The following is a 21505-nucleotide window of genomic DNA, read 5'->3' on the forward strand; positions in this document are numbered from 1 at the left end:
CTATCCTTGTCAATACTGCCTGTATGTGGACTCCCTATGTGACATGGACATTTTGAGGCAAGCAGTGTGGTCCTAAGAATTCCATTCCACAAAATTAGCATATGAGGAGGTTGTAAAATTGATCAAGAGTGTGTCTGAATTTTCAGGAAATGCTATATCAAAATTCCCACATTGAATGACTTAAAGGCCATGTTTTGTCAACCAGTTAGACTGTACCCTCCTGGGGAGGGCTTGCTTTTTGTCACACAGTTATTTCTTGCTTCTCTTCTGCCTCTCATCATCATATCACTCCTCAGCTTGTAGACAAGCTCCTTGTTTATTTGTCTCACCTTTTCCTCTCCTCTGCATGCTCCTATTCCATGGTTTTCTTTTCTTTTCTTTTTCTTTTTTTTTTTAGAAAAGACAGTGGTGATATTAGATTGGGCCATTTATCATGTACTCTTTACAAATGTAAAGATCATATATACGAATAATGTCTTATTCTGAGTTATTGGAGATTAGGGACTAGCACAGGCCATAGCACAAAGGATGGCTTGAGTGCTGAGGCAGAGGATGTTGCTTGACAAATTTCCAGCAAAACTTAACCAAGAGATTCAGGCATCAGCATGCAGGCTAACTGTTTTCATTTTTAGGAGCAGTTGTTTGCATAATGTGGAGTTGTTCCCCAGAGAAAACTTTGAAGACATGGGGTCATAGCCGGAAAGGAGAGGCACAATAGGAAGTCTTTCTTCTGCCTCAAGAATTGTTGTATCAATAGCGTAGATTCTAAGAAATTTCTTGCTTGGCTTTGGATACAAGATGTCAAAATTCTTTTTTATTATTTTTATAATTGTAATTAGACCAATCTTAAATTAGAAACAAGCTTCTTTTACATGTCAATCCCAGTTGCCTCTCCTTCCCTTCCTCTCCTGCCCCCAAAGGACCCTTTATGCCACACTCTTTCTGCTCCCCAGGGAGGCTGAGGCCTTCCACGGGGGATCTTTAAAGTCTGTCATATCATTTGGATCAGGGACTAGACTGTGAGAGTATCTCTCTATAAGGAGAGGGCTCCCAAAGTCCACTCGTGTTCTAAGGATAAATACTGATCCACTACCAGAGGCCCCATAGAATGCCCAGACCTCCAAACTGACATCCTCAGTCAGTAGATCTGGAACAGTCTTATGCTAGTTTCCCAGCTATCAGTCTGGGGTCCTTGAGCTCTCCCTTGTTCAGGTCAGCTGTTTCTGTGGGTTTCCCCAGCCTGGTCTTGACCCCTTTCCTCATCACTCCTTGATCTCTACAACTGGATTCCAGAGTTCAGCACAGTGTTTAGCTGTGGGTGTCTGTTTCTGCTTCTATCAGCTACTGGATGAAGGCTTAGTATGGCATATAAGGTAGTCATCAATCTCATTATTGGAGAAGGGCATTTAATGTAGCCTCTCAAATATTACTTAGATTGTTAGTTGGGGTCAAACTTGTAGAACTCTGGACATTTCCCTAGTGCCAGAATTCTCTTTAAACCTATAATGGCTCCCTCTGTTATGGTATCTCTTTACTATAGATAGAGAATAGAGATGTCTAAATATATCCAATGTCCTATACTGGAGCCTGTATAGAGGAAATAGGAATAATGTGGGTTGATGGAAAAAGAGTGAGATACTAGAATCTTCCTTTCAGGGAGTGTATGAAAAGAATAGGCCCCCACTATAAAACTGAGGAACAGAAAAATGCTATAATCACCCAATTAAATACTTATTATGGGGTATTTTGTAAAGCTTGCATTTTAGAAGACATCAAATGATTCTACGCATAACTTTGTTAAGGTAAAAATAATTTTAGACTGTCTAACATATTATAACTACATTAACAGACATGCTAGACACAGGCTATGAACATAGAATATCCCAAGCTTTGCACACCCTGAGAAATTTGTAACTTAGTGATTTGATAGATGCTGTCTGAAGATGTTTCAGATAAGAATGTCTGTTTTACACTTTGCTTTTTCACCCTGGACATTTAATGGAGAAGTGGAAAAAAGCTTGCCAAATGATTTATATAGTCTATATGTTATATAAATAGTTTCCTTGGTTGAGAGAGATAGCTGCTGAACCCTCAGATGTGCAATCATCCCTTTCTTCCTCTACTAACCCCACACCTGCTGTTTAGAACATCAACCTCACTGAAGATGGACTTGGGCAATAGATTCAGCCTAGATTTGTGAAAGATGGAAATCAACCTGTAACCAGCCTGTACCTCAGTTGACATGTTATAAATTGCTACACTCTACTGCTCAAAGCCATCTTTAGGGGCATGGCCAGACTCAACAGGTGGAGTATATTTACCTTTATGAAAGTAGATTGGATAAACCTCATTGCAAATACTCTAAAGCATGGCACATATTGGTATAGCCATTTCTGGAAAATGAAGCCATTTTTACTCAATCCTTCACATAGAGTAAGTTTCTTCCAAAGGCAATACTTACCCAGTATCAACACAACTTACATAAACTCCTGTCATGAATTCAGCCTCTGTGAGCATGTAGCAGTGTGATTACTGTTAAAGCTTCTTTGACAATCCTTGAACTGAAGGAGACTTACCTTTCTTACATGCTTACACATAATGCTACAGAAGGAATAGATAGCTATCACAACATTTCTAGGCTATACAGTAGATACTAAGACAGAATGGCCACAAATTTATAGGTACATTTATAAGAAGTTGGGTACATGTGTCTATCCCTGGACTAATGACCAGAATTTCTCCCTGGTAGTGATTATTTGTGGCTCTTATTCCAAAATTTCAACTTTGGATTCACATCTGAGTCACTTGCCCTTTTCTATCAAAACCAAAATAATTGATGAAACATCCAAACTCATGACATGACTGCTGTAAAATCTTGAGGCTCATTGTTCCAAAGGGCCAAAGGAATCTCCTCCAAGGGGATTACTTTTGTTTCTATCACAAAGAAATCTTAGGGCAAATGTCAACAAGAGAGCTGTGCTCCTGTCTCACTGATATAAGGAATGCTTAGTAGGTATGGTGAAGTTCCATGTTTCCCATTCCTCAAATAGTTTAGGAATGACAGACAATAAAGTTATAATTGTTCATCTGTAAATATTGTACATAAAGATTTTTATGGTCTGATGTCCTGATGACCCGAGGCCTGATGACCTCTGACACCCATTTGCTGGGTGTCAAGAACTAACTTTTGGAAGTTGCTGTCTGACCTCCATAGGTATACTGTGCATGTGTATAACCCCAAAATAATAAATGAAATGTAATAACAAATATGTATTACTAATGTCCTGAATTTCAAGACAGTGTCCTTGGTATATACTGAAATCCTGTGGGCGTTTTGTAGCCAAATGTGGTGACGTGCCAAATGCATTTAACAACAACTCTACTAGCATCATTATTTTAAGTGAACAAAACTAATAATTAGAATTATATCATCTTTGAAGTTAAGATATGCTTTAAATACATAGTTAATGAATTTGCTAATATATAAAATTCCATTGGAACCAACTCAGGAGCTCTGGGAAAAAGAACTTTGTGCAAATTACTATTATTCTAGGGATGAAATATAGTGCAAAATGCACAAAATAGTATGTGATATATAGCATATAAAAATCACATTATCATCTCAAAATGCTGTTGACAACATCCAACATTCTTTCATGCTAAATCCCCTAAAAACAAGGAATAGAGAAAATGTACCTTAATATATTAAACACAATATATGAAAAGCCCACACCCAACAGAGTCATACATGGGGGGAAGGACTGATGTTATTCCATCTAAGATAAGGGAAAATGTCAGTGTGTCTTATTCCCCAATATTATTAAATATTGTCCTTGGTGTTTTCACTAGAGCAGTAAAATAAGAGAAATAAATGAAAGGGATACGGATAGGAAAGTGAGACAAGAAATTATTTCTATTTGAAGATGACATGATCTATATTTAAAAGATCCCCAATGCTCCACCAAAAAAATTAAAACCTTTTGGATCTGATAATCACTTCCAACAATGTAACAGAATACAAAATCAGATTTCATATGACAGTAACAATTTAGCTGAGAAAGAAACAGGAAAAAATCTATTCACTATCGATTCAAATTAAACAAACAGCAACAAATCCATCTATGAATCAAAATAACCAAGAAGACAAAGGATTCTTCTAACAATGACAAATTTATAACACCAAAGAAAGAAATTTAATAATACTCTAGAAGATTGTATGACTGCCCCCTCTCATGTCTGTGGATCAACAATTAACAGGGTAAAACTCATAAAGCAATCTATGAGTTTTAACAGAATCATCTTCATCTTCAAGATTCCAATGACACAATAATAAAACCAATACTAAAATTTGTATGGAAGAACAAACACCCTTAATAGCTAAAACAATCCCATGCTAAAAAGTCCAATTTTGAATTATACCACAGAAGCAGTGTAAGAAAAATAGTGTGTATCTGCACACAACAGCCACTGAGTTCAGTGAAATAAAATAGATGAGTCATAAAGATGACTACATAGCCATAGAAAAAGTATAAAAGCATACATTGGAAAAAAGACAATGTCTTCAACAAATGGTCCTGGAATCCTAGATCAGCATATATAGAAGGAAGAAATAAGAAACCTATCTTTACCCTGTATAAAAGTTATGTTAAACTGAATCAAAGACGTAAGTTACAACCTGAGATGCTGAAGTGTGTTTAGGGTCTTTCTGCAAAGGATGCTATAGCTCAGGAAGTCACAGCAAGTGCTGACAGATGGGTTATATGAAATTAAAAACCCTTTGTGGATGAAAAATGTGCAATCAACAGGATGAAGCCTACAGAATGGCTTCAGAATATTTGCTAACTGTCTGACAGAAAGGTGAGTAATAATTAGAATATATTAAGAATTCAAAACATTAAAATGCTAAAAACAAAATTTCTGATTTTCACTTATTAGTGGGCTAGTGAACTGACACTGGTTACAAAAGAAGAAATACAAAATGTAAAACAAACAAACAAAAAAACATGTTCAGTGTTGTCACACATCAGGAAAAAGTTAATTAAGACTACATTAAGATTACATTTCACTCCAGTCAGAATGGCTATCATTAAGACATGGGTGACAACAATTGCTTGAGAGGATGGAGAAAACTCCTCTGTGTATTTAATATAACATATTTGTTTTACTCACTCCTATGTCAATGAACTTTGTCAATGTCTTGGCTATTAAGAATAATATAGCAATAATTATGAAAGTACAAGTATCTCAATGGCATTTTGACTAGCTCATTGGTGGAGGGAACATGAAATATTTTGAAAATAATAATGATGATAATAATAAAACTTAGGGGCTTGGTGGATGATTCAGTTGCTAGAATGCTTGCAATGTGATATTGAGGGCCTGAGCTTGGATTCCTAAACCCAGGGAAAAAGCCAGGAGTTTTGGTACTCTTTTATTAATGCCAGGCCACAGTTGAGACAGGAAAATCCCCGAAGCTCTGCTATATGCACATGCACTCTGAATAAACACATGTACACAGAAAGAGTAATAAATATAAGAACAAAAAATAAAATAAAAGGTGAAGGTTCTTCAAAAATCCTGAAAATGGAACTACTGTCTACAGTACCCTTAGTTGTATTCCTGAAGGAATCTAAGTCAACATATCACAGAGAGTCTTGAACATATAGGTTTATTGCTACATTATCTACAATAGCCAATATATGAAAACAGCCTTGGTGAATTAGGGGCTGGAGGAGAAGCAGAGAGGAGGGGATGGGGGATCAGAACAAGAGGGAATGTGATGGTTGAGTCAGGAGAGGGGATGGTGTGGGAGAGCAATGAAAGAGCTACTGCAATAGAGGGAGCAATTATGGGTTTAGGTAGATATCTAGTGCTAGAGAAATTCCCAGAAATCTACAAGGATAACCCCAGCTCAGACTTCTAGCAATAGTGGATATGTAGCCTGAACTGACTCTCCCCTGTTATCAGATTGGTGACCATATTGTCATCACAAAGTCTTCATCCAGTAACTGACAGAATGCAGAGAGGTCCACAGTCAAGCACAAGGCCGAGCTCTGGTAGTCCAGTCAAAGAAGGGAAGGAGGGATTATATGAGCAAGGGTGGTGTCTAGACGTGATGGGGAAGTCTATAGAGACAGCTGAAACAAACTCATGGGAACTCAGAAACTCTAGACTGACTGCCTGCATGTGACCAAGCTGGGTGTGGGTGACAGTTTAATGGCTTGGTTTATTTGGGGGGCCCTGGTAGTAGGACCAGTATCTGTCCCTGGTATTTTGGAGCTGGCATTTTGGAGCCCATTCTCTATGGTGGGATGCCTTGCTGGGCCTTGATGCAAGGGGAAGGGGCTTGGTCCTGCATCAACTGAATGTGCTGGGCTTTGTTGACTCCCCATGGGAGGCCTTACCATTTCTGAGGAGTGAGGAGTAGATCAGGGGTGGAATGGGGAACGGTGTGAAGGAGGTGGAGGAGGTGAGGGTGGGAATACTGTGGTTGGTATGTAAAAATATGGTTAAAAATGGTTAAAAAATGTTTAAATAGCCGGGTGTTGGTGGCTCATGCCTTTAATCCCGTCACTCGGGAGGCAGAGGCGGAGCAGGCAGATCTCTATGAGTTCGAGGCCAGCCTGGTCTCCAGAGCGAGTGCCAGGATAGGCTCCAAAGCCACGCAGAGAAACCCTGTCTCGAAAAAAAAATGTTTAAATAAAAAATGTGACTGTCTGAGAAATTCTGATGGAGAGCTTGGTTGTGAAGAAGAGCAAAGACACTTCTCTGGGTGAAAATTTCATAATTCCCCTCATGTGAGTAGCTAGAAAGTATCCATTTGGTAGGGCACAGGAAGAGCCTTTTAGAAATGCTGACACAGGATGCTGCTGAAATCATTTAACATCCACAGCATTCAAAAACTGGTCATTGCAGGCAGGATCACCTGCACTAAATTCAAAATTTTTTTCTGCTTTGTCAAAGATTGTAGACATCCTTGTTCTCAGGTAGCAAACTTGGACATTTTATGTTAAAACATCCACATTTGTAAAAACACAAAATTGTAATATAAACAAATAATAACAACTACAATAAATTTTACCTCAAGTTTATGTTTGTTACATTTTGATGGTTCAGATACACTACCCACAATAACAACTGCCAGTATTCATTAAAATAGCATTGCACAGCTTAGGAAAAAGTTAGATTTCTCCCATAAAGCCATGCTTTTCAAGTATTTTATTATTATTTTTTTTCTTGCTTATGACTATGGTTCTCAACTGAGACATCTTGAAATTCCTTAACTCTTTCTTCTCTGGAACTTTCACTGAAGAATTCCTGTTTTCTAATTCAAAATGAATATTCAGTTTGTCATGGTGTTTTCACAGATCTGAAATAACAAATTGAAAGATTGTTGTGTGGGAGAAGTGTGAAATACTGACCAATTGTGAAATCTATTTTAGTATCAGACATGGAAGGAGTCCAAATACAAATCTGGTAAACATGCAATTGAAAAAAATAAATGAAAGAATAAAATTAAAAATACCTGGTTTGGAATGATAGCTCAGTGGGTAGAAGCACTTGCTGTACAAAGCCTGATGTTCTGATTTCACATACTGGATTCCTGGAAAGAGAAGGAACTAACTCCTATAAACTGGCTTTTGCTCTTCACCTGCATTTTCTGGCATGTGCACACCCACACCTAGACACAATCCCAACAGTGCTGAATTAAACTCCATTAAAATGACCCAGTAACTCCAATATTACTCCTAGGTCTCTCTCTTTTCTACCATACTTCTGGAATTGCTCTTAATGAAAAAATCAACACAGTATTAAAATATTTCCTCTAAATCCCTTTGGCATAAAAGGAGGGAATCAGAGATACGTTCTGGGTAGTTACCACTTTAAATACAATTGGCTTTTCTCAAGAACTGACTTTCTACCTGTGCTGAGCATCAGATAAAAATTTCAAAATGCCCACATCCTTCTAAGTCCAGTAAAACAGGTATGGAAAGCAGGAGTTCAAGCTGATGATTTTCTATCTATTAGGCTGCTTTCCCTCACTGGTCATGAGCTAAGATTTCTTCACTGTGAAACATTTGCTACAGTCAGAAGGTGTGAAAAGAGGATAAAGAAAATATACCATCATACTGGTGAGGCATTGTATAAGGCAACTGAAAGATCCTGTTCAATTGTGAGAAAGATTTGTACAAAGCAAAACTCTTGACAGAAGATGAATTGCAGTAATGAATTTTGTCCTCAGGCACTGGAAACTATTGAAGACTTCTATGTAGAACACAACATGGTTGACATAAATGGAGATCTTAAGAGATGGGGAAAAAGTGAAGTCATGCTATCACAAGCCAAATAGCAAAGCAAACAACAAACTAACACAAAGGTTTGGTGAGAAGAAGCCATGGAAGAAACATGGGAGAGGAGAGATGCATACTCCACACCAAACTTCTATATTCAAACTGTTCATATTATATTTTGTTATTCAAAAGAAATTTTAGGTTTAAATGTATTTTCATGATATTTTCCCCTCTCCCAAGTCCTTCCAGATATTCTTTAAAGTGGATCACAGTGGAGTCAGATCTACATTGATCACAGATAGTTTATTAAGAAAGTACTCACATGATGGAGCCAATGCTCATTAGCTCAACCAGGCGGGAGGGGGAAAAGAGAGCCACATGCCTGTGTCCATGGTATGTAAAGCCTTGTTACTTCACTCCGACCAAACCCAAGTTTGCACTCCCACCAGCAGTGGAGGAGTGATTTCCTTATTCCACATCCTCCCTAGCATAAGCTGGAAGTAGTTTTTTTGATCTTACCTGTTCTGATCAGTGTAGGATGGAATCTCAAAGTCATTTTGATTTGCATTTCCCTGGTAATTAAGGATGTTGAGCTATTCCTCAAAGTCTTTTCCCATTTGAGTTCCTTCTGTTGAGAATTCAGTTTAGATCTGTACACCATTTTTAAAATTTGATTATTTGGTATTTTGGTGTCTAGTTTCTTGAGTTCTTTATATATTTTGGAGATCAGCCCTCTGTCAGATGTGGAGTTGATGAAGATCTTTTCCCATTCTGTAGGCTTTGAAAGTTTTTTTTATCCCTAATATTTTTCTCCTGAAGGGTTTAACTATACATCCTTCTGATTTTATATTAGATAGAATTTCATTGTTGCTGAGTTTTAGATAATCTTTATTAGATCACATCATTTAGTAAAAGATCATAAATGGTTCAAGGACTAATTTATACCATTTTGGGCATGGCAGAAAACTAGGGAAAGGGCATCTGTCTATTATTTAGAAGCCTCTCTGTGGCTTTTAATGGGGTTATATGAGCAAATATCTGTATATTCCACATAGGGAACATACTACAGACCAAAGCAATAATTCTACCCAAGTTCCACTTTCTGAATTAATTAATTTATTGGGATTTCTTACAGGAATGTGAGTGAGGTCATTGTTTCAGAAACATGGAAAACTCAAAGATAGATCACCAGAAACCTCTCCCAAACTGGGTAATGAGTGATAAAAGTGCATCCTGAAATTCTCAGCCAGAATCCCTGTTCACAGTTCAACCCATCACCTCTTCTCCAGAAGGTATTACCAACTGTGCAAACTCAGGAGTGTGAAGTGTGAATCATGTAGGTTTCAAATATATCCTGAGACTTGCAAACAGTTTCCTGAGCCTTTTGAGTTTTATTGTGTTTTATGTATTGCTTAAGTTTTGAGGATACTCTAGAAAATATAGAATATTTTAATTCATAATAAATTTATACACAATAGATGTGAAGACCTTTCTAAGAAATCAATGCCATTTTTTAAAATATCTATCATTATCTATCCAGTTATAACTGGATTTATCAGACCTTTGTGGCTATGGAGGACATACATGGCTTTTGAAAGGTCTTTTGTGGCAACCATCACGTACAAGGGTTTTGTGAGTTGTTATTTGTGAGATAAATGACACCTATGACAGTGCTTTTTGATAACTTTCAAATAATAGCTTTAAACCATGTTCCATCAGTAAAACCCAGAACAAGTGTGTGTGTGTGGTGATCAGACACTTGCCTCTTAATGTTTTCTGTCACCTTCAGTTATTTATCTACTCTCAGTTACTTATTTTCACACTGTATCAGCATCCACGATATAGTCATGGATGTTCATATGAAATGCTAGTTTGGCAAATATGTAAGAATAATCCATTTTACAGTGTAATCTTTCACTGGGAAAATGATGACAGTTTTACTGGATTAGATACATAAAATAGTTTATAGTCAGAGGACATTGGAGGGCAAATCTCTAGTAGTGGTGATTATTCTTGCATGATGTGCCTCACACATCAAGGAAATAAAATAATGGGATTATAGGAACAGTTAAAACGATAAATGAGTGTTCCAAAGCCATTGTGGGTTACTTTTCTTCGTTTCATTCTAGAATGCCACACTTAAAATTATGTATTAGGGGTAGGTGACAAGAAAGGTATACCTTGTACTGTAGCAATCAGCTTTTGCTCCTTGGAAAGCCAGTTCTCATGCTCTCTGGCTGCAGATCAATTTGGATGATGCTTGTCATCAAGTCTGCACAATTTATTGTCTTTCACCTAAGTGGTCTTCAGACCCTGGTGTCAACAGATCTATCTGTCATTGGTGTATCACCCATATTTCAGTTTGGTAAGCCCTGCACTGAAAATAGCTTTACTCGGCTGTGATTACAGCTACGTCCCATAATTACTAAGCAATAAGAAATTAAGAACATCTGCTTCAACTGGATATTTCAGAAATTCATTCTCAGTTTTATTTTAAGTAAGGGAGTGGGGAGGAGAATGTGGTAGGAACCTCTGAACAGAGTTGAGATGTGGTCATAGTCACATTTCTTTCATAGGACACAAATGAGCTGAGACATTACCCACCCCTTGTCGAGGCCAATTTAAAACATGTGGCTCTGTTACAAATCTGGAAGCATGGTAATAATTGTTACATACAGGTAAGGTGCATTTGAAGTGCTTGCCATTATTTGCCATTATTTTATTTCATTTTCCATCCTTCCCTTGAGAAACTTGAACATCATACTCATCTGTTCCTAGTTACATCTGTGCTGTTCAACAACAGCTGTTCTGTACTACACTGAATGTCTGGTGAGCTAGATTTTCATCTATAGGAACATGGGAGATGTTCTATTGTCTTGAGGAACATTCACTAATCAGAAGGACAGATTCCTTTGTTTCCAAGCTTCATTATTTTATTCTATATTGCACTATTTTATTCAACATTCCAGGATCCTTGGGCTGTTGTCTGCTTATACAACATAAACAAACTCTAGGTATATCACTCCTTACCCAGGCACACAATGCAGAATGTCACCTTCACTCTCTGTAATCTCACTTCTCCTGTAAGTTCTATTGTTCATCACTAGACTGATACCCTTTTTTTGAATTTGACTCAAGCATTCTTGAAATACTGTTCATACACAACTTTCATAGACAGATTTTCTCAAATCAGACTATATCAGAAAAATTCTAATGGCTTTTCCTTTATCCTAGAATGAAACCAACTCCCTTGTCTAGTCAATAAAACCCCAACTTTGGCTCTTACTTTTTCTCAGTTGTTGCCCTAGTGTTCTTCCATGAGTGGTTTGCATATAATCCTTTGTTTCAACTGTTCTCATTATTCTTCTGGCCCTTGCATCTTCCAAGATATTTCCCTCTTTAATTTGCCACTTGACTGTGTTTAATTTTTTTCATATCCTAATTTCTTAGTGACTATTATCTTTTCATCCATTCATTGCACATCAGGACATTCTCCACATAATTCAGCTCTTTTCCCCCAGAAACTGAAAGCAGTAACCAACAAACTTTCTTCAGAATTCCAGCAAACTTTATGAAGTCCTAAGTATGCATTTTAGCAGGTACATAATCACAGTTCCAGTTTAGATACAAGATAGGAACAGAGGTAACAAATACTTTCATATGCATTGCATGGTGCAATCTATCTCAATACATTTCTTCATTCAATTTTATTTTAATTAGTCCTATGCTTTTAGGATATAATATGTTTATCCAATCATTATTTGACATAGTCCTGTCCTAGGTGGTAATTATTCAAATATTACTGATTACTTCCTAAATATAAGAGTTTATTGTTGATTTTAGGACTAAGAGTTTGGATTATGCATATAAGTTAAATAAACAGCTCTAAATGTAGCCAAAGAACATGGATAACTTTTCATTAATTCCTTTATCTATTTTCATCAGAATAGGAGTATGTGTTTGTGTGTGCTTTTATAAGTTAGATAATGAGAAAAACAAATATATACATACATGACATAGTAGGGCTGGAGAGACATGTTAGATGTTAGGGGATCACACTACTCTTGTTAATGACCTGAATTTGATTCTGAGAATCCACTTCTAGTAGTTCATAACTGTGTGTTAACCCCAGGTACAAGGTAAATTACCACATCAGTGCTCACATGCATACCCCCCCATTGCCACACACACACACACACACACACACACACACACACACACACACGCACACACACACACACAACACACACACACTCACACACAACTTAGAAAAAGAGTAAAACATAGTAACAGGAATAACAGATATTAATTTAACTAATTAAAATATGCTGAATTCACATATACAAAACATGCATGAACATCATCATAATTTCTAGAATCGTGTCATAACTCTTTTCAAAAAGCTTGATTTGTTTAATATAATTATGTTGCATGGTGATTTTTCAACACATTAACCATTAGACAAATCTCTGAGAACATTTGCCCTGATATTCTACATTGAATAATTTGCCAGCCATAAGTTTCCCAAAGAGAATCACATGGCTAAAACTTGGCCAAGCATTTAGAACTTCTCCAGTGGGTCACCAAAATCACCAGTTAATGAGTACTGAGGTTTGGAGAATCAGAACAAATGGCCAAATATCACGTAATGATTTATGAATTAGGTTACTTAATTATTTCCTCCTTGTTGTGGCTTGCTTACTGCTCTGCACCTCCGAAACACTAATAAAACAAAGATGGAGAGAAAGCTCAGACATTAAGAGCATTGGCTGCCTTTCCAGAGAACCTCAGTTCAGTTCCCAGAACCCATGTGGTATCTCACATTGGTCTGAGACCCAAGTTCCAAGGGATCCAGTACACTCTCGTGGCTTCTGTCACCAGGCATTCATGCCATACACACATACAAGCACGTAAAAAATTATAAAATAAAAATAAGTAAATTGTTAGACTTATTTCTAATAGAATCTACTTTACAAAATATGTTCACAAAATGATTATGTCCTCAATCAAGATTCTAGTGATTATCTATCAAAATATTTTAAACAGAGTGAATTTTAAATAATTCTTATTTCTCTGTTCTTATTTTCTTCTTTCATTTTATATAACAGGATCCTCCTTTATAGACCCTTTAAATTAGGTTTCTTAAGACATAAAGGTACATAAGACAAATGGTACAACATGGTGGCACAATCAATTCCTTTCAAAATTGATGTGCCCTGCCCCGAAGATAATTTGTAAGAGAAATTTTAGGCATTTATTTAGGATTTTAAAGGCAACTATGGTGTTTTCAAGATCAGTTTTAACTTATATGTAGCGGAATGGATCTAGACACACTAGGGAAGGTCTGGGCCCTGCTCCAAATGATACTGCAGACTTTGAAGATCCCCCATGGAAGGCCTTACCCTCCCTGGGAAGCACAAAGGGGTTGGGATAAGGGGTCCATGTGGTGCAGTGGAGTAGGGGAGGGAGGGCGAACTGGGATTGACATGTAAAACAAGATTGTTTCAAATTTAAATAAAAAACCATAAAAAATAAATAAGATGGAAACAATTATAGAATTTTCACTGTAATACTACTATAAGTCTGCTAAAGTCTGTTTAGACAAATATTGAGAAAATGAAAAAAAAAACAAAAGAGTTATATATAGATTTACTATCAACAAACATCATTAAAATCCATTATTATTTAAAAGATTTATTTATTTTATTTTGAGATTATAATATCACTACAGCATCTCTTCTTTCCCTTTTTATATACATAACCTCCAATTGTTATTGCATATATACTTAATATCAGATCATATATATCATATACACAAATATTGTTAAATATTTTCAGGGGTGACCATTTGGCACTATACAAACAATTGATGTTTTCTTTCCTGGAAGGCTAGCCTTTCTGCTCCAAACTTTCTTCAGTTGCCTTTATTTCTTTGTGTAGGGTTGAGGTGTCATTGACTTTTCTCACCCACTTTGGTGTGTCCATTGTTATATTCAGCTCATATTTGGGCAGTCATGTTGGTGAGACTTTATGTATATGTTTATTTTGCCTGAATCTGTGTATGTGTATGTACCATATACATGCCTAGTGTACTTAGAGACCAGAAATTCTCAGGAGCTGTTGATCAGGAGTTACAGACAGCTGTGAGAAACCATGTGGTTACTGGGAGCCAAACCAAGGTGTTCTGAAAGAGTGGCAAGTGGTTTCAACAGCTCAGCCATCTCTTTAGAAACAAAATTCTTTATTTTTGACATAAGTCATGTTCAAGTTTTGAGTAATGGTCCAGATGGTAGTAGATCCATCATTTCACCAGTTTTCATAAAATAGACTGCTTTTATTTTTCATTTAAATGCTATTATGGGGCTTGGACATTTGGTATTTAGCTGTGTCCTTAGTAACAGCTGGCCTCTTCTCTTAAGTTTTCTGCTTTCTTTCCAATTCCTGAAAAGTCATTCAGAAATAATGCATTTCAGTAGTGATTCAAATGTGTTAGGAAGAAAAGAGGAAACTTTCAGACATTGTGTGATTTCTAATGACTGGGGTCCTGTGATAGTTATATATGAGCTGTCTCTTTCCCCAGTATCCAGGACCTTTTTGTTAAAAGTGGATTTTGCTGGGGACTAATTAAATACTCCAATATTAGTAAATAAGTCACTGTAACTGCTTTTGTACTCTTTTAATTATTTTTATGTTTCTCTGTTCAAAATCTTATCTTACAAAATTGTAGGATTCTTCATTTTCTTTCCCATGTAGAAGTTTTGCTTTATTTCCACCAAAACCCCTTAGGGATGCTGATCAAATTTAATTATGTTGGAAGCCCCATGGCCCAAGCTTTAAATTATTTTTTTCATTTATTAAATCATTCATGCACAAATACACTCACACATTTATCCATTTGCATATAAATTTCTGCATCTGTTCATAATTCCTCTGGAAGCATGCTAATGCCTTCCGTTTACCTGTAACCAAGCTTACAGTTGGGCAAAACACGGTTTTTGCTTATGTTTTGCAAGGTAGTGAGCATATAACGGATATTTTTTACTGACTTATACCCTCTTCTAATTAATTTGAGACTTTACCTGGACTAGGTTATTTAATGACAGAAAATTGATAAAATGTTATTTCTGGATGTAGCTTCTCTAGCTTTGAAACTTTTAGACTTGGAAAGAGTCATGATCCCAGTATTTCAACCTATCAAATGGCTAGCAGAGTATAGCATCTCTTATACTATATAAGTTCATGAGATATTTATTCATAAAAACTACTCAGTTGTTCAGTAAATGCCACATCTGTCTTTATCCACCTATCTATCTATCTATCTATCTATCTATCTATCTATCATCTATCCATCCATCCATTAATCATCTATCTATCTATGTATCTAATCTATCTGTCATCTATCTGTCACCTATCTATATCATTTTTTTCTACTTTTGTCATCTATCTCTTTATTCTGTTTTGTTTTCTGGAGTATTCTCACAAATAAATATTTTAAGAATACTACAATTAAAATGCATTTATCTTGTTATTTGCTTTATTTTTCCAACTGTTCTGTCACACATGTGCAATCCCAACACTTGGGAAATGATGGAATGAAGATCAGGAGTTCAAGGTTACCTTTAGTAATATAATCTGGCTATGTAATACCCTGTTTCCAAAAACAAAAAGGTAATACTACTTCATTGACCACAAAATGTAGTTTTCTAAGTAACTGGAAACTCTCTTAACTAAGCCCTATATTAAACAATAATCAAGGAAACCAAAAAGCAATCTATAGCAGAACATGCCTAGTCATCACCAGTAGTATACCAGGAATTTGAGAATTAAGAACACTCTGACATCGTCACTTCAGTAATCCTTAACATGTCATCTACAAAAATGTTACTCAATAGTGATAAAAAGTTCTACCTCTTAGTAGCTAAGTTGAAATTGTAAGTTTTAGGGTCTTTTTAAATCTTGACTTTGCTTGTTCAAGTGCTGAGGGTGAATTCCCAAGATTAAATGAAAAACCAAAAAACACAGTTGAATGAGTTTCTCTTAAGTTTTACTTAAGACCCCCACCCCAAATAACCTTAAATATTCTGAGGAGAAAGGACAAAGGCCTTTGTATTTTTCATTAACTCAGAAAAGAAGGCTGCATTATTATGAATGGACAGAAAATGACTCTCTAATCCATGGCTGGAAGATTAAGTATTCTTCCTGCATAGCTGTTGAATACATGGGTTTCTATGAGTTCACAGTTCTCCCTTTGACACAGTAGAGGCTTCAAAACTTGTTTCTCATTAGCTACTTCATCTAATTCACCCATGGATGAACTAGATATCTGTGTCCTTAAGTTTGATTGAGGATCTCTCTGAGACTTGTATGTATGCTTAACTTAGTAGATTTAGGCACTGATGCACTCATCTACTGTGGACTAGTAGGGAGTTACTAAAACAAGTAGCTTGGGAAAATCTAAGATAAGCAACACCAAACTGAGAACACAAATACAGGTATATGAATTGCTCTTCTCTTGTTATATGGAAGCTATAATTGTTTCTTCAGATTCTAAGTTATTTGAACAATTAGAAACCCAGAAAGAAACTAAAAAAGTCTGAGTTCATTCCTTACAAAAAAGCCCCAAATTCTCACCCGTCTAACCTCTGCATAAAACTATTTGCTTACTTTAAATTGAGCTGAATTTGACAGAAATAATTCACAGCATGATTCAGATGTGTTTACTCATTTCACAGGGCTTAAATGTTGCCAAATATTGCTTTATTAATAATGTGGTTGTCAAGGAGGGCCTGGAGAGATGCTTTAGAGATTCACAGTACTTGCTGTTCTTGCAAAAGGTAGAGTTTGGTTTCCAGCCTCCACAGGGCAGCTCACAAATATCTATAACTCCAGTTTTAGGAGCATCCACTGCCTATTGTGACCTCTATAGATTGAAGTTTATATGGCATGCATATATACATCCAGGTACACAAGATAAAAGAAAATAAAAAATAAGAATAATGTGGTGGGTACTATATGTTAGCTTAATGGCATTTGAAAATAACCACTCTCAAAAAAGTAAAAATACCATTTTGGTGGTTTGAATAAGAATTGACCTCATAGGCTCATAGATCTGAATTCTTGGTTGGCAGGGAGTAGCACTATTAGGAGGTGTGGCTTTGTTGGAGTGAATGTGTCACTGGGGTGTGGGCTTTAAGGTATTCAAAGCTCAAGGCAGGCTCAGTGTCTCTCTCTTTCTGCTGTCAGCTAGTCCAGATATAGAAGTTTCACCTCCTCCTCCAGCATCATGTCAGTTTAAATGCTGCCATGCTTCCTTCCATGATGATAATGGCCCTATAAGCTATCCCAAATTAAATGTTGTCCTTTGTAACAGATGCTGTGGTCCTGGCATCTCTTTACAGTAATAGGAACTCTAAGACTGAAGTTGGTGTCAGGAGTGGAATATTGCTTTGATCGACCTGACTGCACTTAATTTTGGTAGAATGTGAACTTTTGGAGTTTGGGATAGGAAAGCAGTTAAACATTTTAAGTGGGGTTTAATGGGCCATACTATCAGGAATAGGGAAGACAGTGGTTTTGAGAGAAATGTCGACATGACAGCCTGGCTCAAGAGGTTTCAGGAGAGAAGAATATTTGTATATGGCCTAGAGATCTTTCTCATGATATTTTGGCAAAGAATATGATATGGCTTCTTTTTTCCCTTGTCCAAAAATTGTATCTGACAATAAATTGAAAAGTTTTGGTTAACATCCTTGGCAGAGGAGATTTCAAAATATCCGAATATTGACTGTGATGTGTGAGTATTAGTGCTCTCTTATTCATGAGTCTATTATGTCTATTATGTCTATTAGTCTATTATGAAAAGGAGTAAGATGCACAAGGAAAAATACAAAATGTACAGCTTGGGGAGAAAAGGAGCACCATGAAATATAATACAGTCAATTCCAATGCTCAAGGAGATGAAAAGTTTAAAGAAAAACCAGATGCTAGATGGAATAAATGAAGTGGTAACTTCAGGGTGAGACACTACCCAGCTAAACTTCCAATATGTGAAAAAGAATTAGAGTTTAGAGCCCAGTGTGGTGATGCACACCTTTAATCTCAGCACTGAGAGGCAGAGGCAGGTGGCTTTTTGAGTTCCAGGCTACCCTGTTTCACATATCTAGTTCCAGGATAGCCAAACTTAAATAGTGAAGGAAGCCATTGAAAACAGAAAACTGATGCACATGTAATTGGATGGGGTGGGGGGGGGCATGTTCCAGCCTCAGCAAGAAGAACAACTTGGCAGCATTAGCCATGTAGTTCTGGCTTTAGATAAAAAAGAACAAAGATATTGTGAAATCTCCCTTCATGGCTAAGGAAAGTCACTGAAGCCAGACATTTGTCAGAGATTTCCCTGCATTGAGGTCTAGTAGAAGCCATTGCATAAGGCTGTGAAGGTGAAATCTGGATTGCCTTGGAGATCCCAAAATATTGGGGATGGCAGATTCATGGTGTATCTGCCAGGGTGTGCTGCTAATAGGCAGTGGAAACAACCTGAACGAGAAGTGTGCTGTAGTCCACAAAACTTAAAAGAGTTGGAAATCTGGAGGACTTTGACATCAGACATGTAGATACAGAACTTGGAGTTTATCCAGCTGGCTTTTGGTCCTGCTTTGGTCCAGTATTTCTGCATTATGTCCCCTTTCCTTGTTTTTGGATCATAATGTATATCCTATACCATTGTATATTAAAAGTATAAAGCAACCTGCCTGACTCTACTTTGAAGGCAGCAACCATTATGCTGTATCATTAAAAATAAGTTTCCATTTACTGTAAGAGCTGAGTGGCTGTTTCTAAGTCGGTTTCTTGGAGTCTGACCTGCCCCAACCAATGACTTTGAATGGTTTGTGAGAACATCCTGATCCTCTTTGACCCTGCTTAAACTTCCCTAATCACATAGTGATTACATGGTGTTTTTTGAAAATATTTTGAACTTCCTGATTGTTCCATTTTCTGTTGCTTTGCAAATACTGGTGATTTTATTCTGTAAAAGGGCCCCAAGAAATGAACTTGGTGCTGATCTCTTTAACCTGACTTAGGAAGCAGTCACTGGCTAGTTCTTGGGTATGTCCCAATAAACATTAAGTTTGCTTCAAATTTGGCTCAAAACTGGGGTAGTGGTCTTCTTCTCACCTGGTGATATCACATTATGTGGTGTACTTTTGATTTTGATTTCCCAGGGGATTATTGTTAGGGGGCTTGTCTGAGTCTCAAAGAATTTGACTTTGGACTTTTAAACAGTGTTTGGAGACTTTAGAAGTTGGACTGAATGCATTGGTGCATTATGATATATATGACTCCAAGCCTATGGGGACCAGGGAGTAGAATGTGATGGTTTGAATTAAGAATGGCACTTGTAGGCTCATATATTTGAACGTTTTGCCACCAGGAAGTGGCACTATTAGGAGGTGTGGCCTTGTTGGAGTAAATGTGACCTTGTTCGAGTAAGTATGTCACTGAGGGTGAACTTTGAGGTTTTCAGAAGCCAGACTAAATGTCTTTCTCTTCCTGTGGCCTACTGGTCCAGATGTAGACTTTTGGCTCCCTCTCTAGAACCATGTCTGTTCATGCTGCCATTAAGACATCATTACAAATAATTACTCATTTTAAAATTAGTTCTTTGAGGAATTTTGATGTTTTGATCATATTCACCTGTAGGGAGAAAGCGTGATTAGAGGTACTGCTGACTAAGTTAGCTTGGGCATGGTCACAGGTAATGCTAACCATGCCCTCTTGGGGCTGGATACAGGTGTTGCTGACCACACCCAAGTGGGCATGGTCAGAATGACCTGGGAAAGGTTTTAGTAGTTAGGGGTGGGCACTTGGGGCCCCTTCTCTCACTCCTTGCTGCCTGGCTAAGCAGATCTTCATGAGTACTATTTCTTAATAAACTACCATTATAAATCTTGCATATGACTCCACATTATGTTCCCCAATATTCACCCCTCTCCCCATCCTTCTCAGCTTAATACCCTTCCTGTCTTCCCAAAGTTATGGTCTTTTTTTTTTAACCATTCAAATCCAATTTATATTGCTTGTATATTTCTCCTGATTATGTGGCTTTCCAATGCAGTATGGTCAGTCCAACAAAGGATGTATTTCCCCATCTCCAAGCCCCAAACAAATACAATTTCATTGTATTTATTTTGACAATAGGAACTATTTTAATTATAATCATGAGAAATTGTTTTGAGCTCTTTTTACAAATAAATTTTGTTCTTCCTGAAGAATAATCTGTATTTAATTTTTAAAAATAATTGCTAAATTTAAACAATCACTCAGAATAAGTAAAAAAAATAGGGTCAAAAGAATCAGTAGAATTTTTCCTCATGTCCATGAGTAGCAAAAAGGAAGCCTTGGCATCACATTTTCAATACAGCCCTGGAATCAGAATAACGTGAGGTGGTGCTTGCATGAAGTAAACTAGTGAATATACAACTAATTGGATGAACATGTCTGAAAGTAGTATATATGGGCAAATATTGTAACTTGCCCCAGACAATTTAAATGCACTAAACTTAAAAGTTACAATATTGGGATGAGGGGAATGAGCCTGAGATCCTGGGGTTGCTTCCACTAATTTATTGGCTAAAACATTAGACTTTTTATTAAGATGCCTTTCAATAAATGAACAGTTTCACAAATTAACTCACAGTTGTGTGGCAACAAGCCCAAGACTAAACTCAAACCAAAATGCTCAAGCCAGACAAAAATCCTTTCATGTAGAGGGAAGGAAGGCATGAAGTATTGACAGTTATAATCTGTTGGGTGAGGAGAGCCAATTTTCTTTTGAATGTAGCCTTTGGTAGATAAACCATACCATAATTAATGTCACATAGCCATGAATCATGGGTAACATAAATCAACTTCAACATTTATGTTAAAAAAGGAATAGTCATAAATCTAGGAGTAAAGGGAAGGGCAGGCAATTTGGGATGCATTGAGGAAGGGAAGTGAATGTGTTTGTAACACATTCTAAAAATTCCTTAAAGAACTAATTTTGATAAAAAGCTATCACTAAAACATCTTAATAAATGTCATTCAAAAATTCAATTCAGCATTTAGATCTAATTTATTATATGGGGACAGTGTTGTTAATTTTTGGATCATCCCAATTTCCCACATTCCACTTTACTCAAAATCGTTCCCATTTTCAAAATTTCAGGTAAAATGCT

Source organism: Cricetulus griseus, chromosome 8 (assembly GCF_003668045.3).
Source record: "Cricetulus griseus strain 17A/GY chromosome 8, alternate assembly CriGri-PICRH-1.0, whole genome shotgun sequence".
NCBI lineage: Eukaryota > Metazoa > Chordata > Mammalia > Rodentia > Cricetidae > Cricetulus > Cricetulus griseus.